This window comes from Tasmannia lanceolata, unplaced genomic scaffold (assembly GCF_043159265.1).
Source record: "Tasmannia lanceolata isolate RefF3 unplaced genomic scaffold, GAP_Taslan_0.1 ptg000008l, whole genome shotgun sequence".
Taxonomy (NCBI): domain Eukaryota; kingdom Viridiplantae; phylum Streptophyta; class Magnoliopsida; order Canellales; family Winteraceae; genus Tasmannia; species Tasmannia lanceolata.
Genome location: NW_027518685.1, coordinates 38,636,712 through 38,639,090, shown reverse-complemented (window position 1 = coordinate 38,639,090; position 2,379 = coordinate 38,636,712).

The window sequence follows — 2,379 nt, the reverse complement described above, 5'->3', positions numbered from 1 at the left end:
ATGCCTAACACAGCTAGGACTGTTATCCTAGACTCGACCTAGAAGACTCGACCTGTTCTTAAAGCTTCTTTTGCGATTATTTAGATTCAATTGAATTGTGGATTTTTAGGACTTCCTATATGCCATAACTAGATGCAAATTAACCTAGTCTAATGCAGGTGGGCCCTACATCCTATGTATAACTAGGGTGTATCCCTAGAAAAAATAATGGGTTCACTAGCGCATCCTAGTCTAGTCATCAATCCGCGATGTGGATCGCTAACTGACCGGAAAGAGGCGTAACATACTCCTAGCTAGGACAGACTCCTAACTCTAGAACAAACACAACCAGGACAGACTCCTAACTCTAAGACACCCCAAACATCTAGGACAGACTCCTAATTCTAGGGGAAGATCTTTTCAAAAACAGATTTATTGAGAAGCTTTAAAAGATTTTTGTGTTTTAAAAGAGTTTAAAATAATTTATTTTTTAAGGTTTGAAAATGTTTATTTTGAAAGATTTTGACTGGACTTGGGATAAGAATCCCAAGCTGCCTACGTACCTCGTAGAAGAGAATCAAGCCAACGTAGTTCGGAAACAGACTCTCCTAACTACTCTCTTAATGACTCTTGACATTTAAAAATATTTTTTTGATTTTTAAGTTTCCAAGTGTTTTTTGAGTTTTGACTCAAGAGGACAGAATCCTATCATCATAAGGGTAGGACTGACTCCTGATATCCAGCAAAGGTTGGACAGAATCCTACACTTTGCGGGGGGGGGGGGGGGGTAGACAGAATCTCGACTCTGCAAGGGTTGGACAGAATCCTATGCCTTACAAGGGTTGGACAGAATTACGTGACTTGATGAGAGGTTGAATAGAATCCTAGCCCCTATGATGATAAGACTGACTCCTAAACTGAAGGACTGACTCTTATGCTAAAGACTGACTCTCTAACTAAGGACAAACTCCTGCTAAAGGACCGACTCTTAGATTAGTAACTCTAAGAGAGGGGTGCTAATGAGACTGGGCAAGTCTCCTAGAAGAAGGAGAGACAAACAAAGGTGCTAGCGAGACAAAGCAAGTCCCCTAGACACAGAAAAGGGCTCCAAGTATCCTTATCAATGCCCCTGCAATGATAAATAGGGCATGGCAATTAACAAACCAAGTTGGTCTTCAACTAGAAAGGGGTGCAACTTGAAGGGAATCCTATAAATGAGGCAAGACATGTCTCTTATGGGTTTACTCTATACATTACCAAGATAAACTCCCTAAGGGATAGGCCCTAAATGATAAGGCTTGTTTTCAAAGGAGAAACACCTTAATGAGACATAGTATGTCTCCTAACAGGGCTTTAGATGACTCTGTCATTGCTCATGTAATGAATAAGTGGAACTAATGTCTTAAGGGATACACATCTAAAAGACTAGGCAAGTCTTTTAAATAAAAGATGGAGTGCTACTTGGACTGAGCAAGTCCCCTAATGATGGGCTTAGGCTAACGCCTTCATCGCTCTTTGAAGAGGAAGGGCTATCTAAGATTCAAAAGACATCTAAAAGAATAAACACTATCTACCTAAAGAAGAGAATAGAAGAAGACAGGGGGTACCACCATATTCTAGTAAGCCTCCTAATGATTACACCGTATATCTTACTTGCTTTGTCTTATTAGGTAATTTCGTTCGGATTTTGACAAAATTTTACAGGGATCTTGGTGAGACCCTAATCTAGCTTATGGTGAAATTTGGGGTTCCAATTCAATGATTTGGTAAGGTTTTGCTCAAATATGGAGGGTTTAGGGCTGGGTCAAAATTGGGTGTCTACAGATAGAGGATTTAAAACAAGTACCCAATCTCTCAATCCGGGAAGATTTGTAGAAATGCTACCCTTACATGGAAGAAAGGGTCAAGCATTGATCTAAGCTCTTCTAAACATTCATCAGTAGAAGAGTTCCGGAGAGAAGAATGCGAAGTTCAATTTTACTTCTTTGAGAGATTTTCAAATACTACTTGTATCATTTCAAGAGATATTAATTGAAATGTGGTATCAATCTTCCATCATTTGTTCATGTATATGGAGCATTATAGTTGTTATATATATACATGATATTTTGTTGCCATGGATGTGTACCTCATTGGTTTCATTCTCTTATCCATGCGCTTATTAGACTATACTCTCTTCATTGTCATATCTTAAGTCTAATAATCATCCATTCGAATTCAAACTGTGATTATCATTCAAATGGAGCAAAAATTTTGAACGGTTAAGGTGATTTTGAATCAAGGGCCTATGCGCTTGGAACTCACATTTAAACTGGATGCACATAGTCAGGGGGAGCTTACATTTTCACGTGTAAATCTCTAAGGGTAAGCAACTTAAGATCTCTAAAAGTTATATTATAG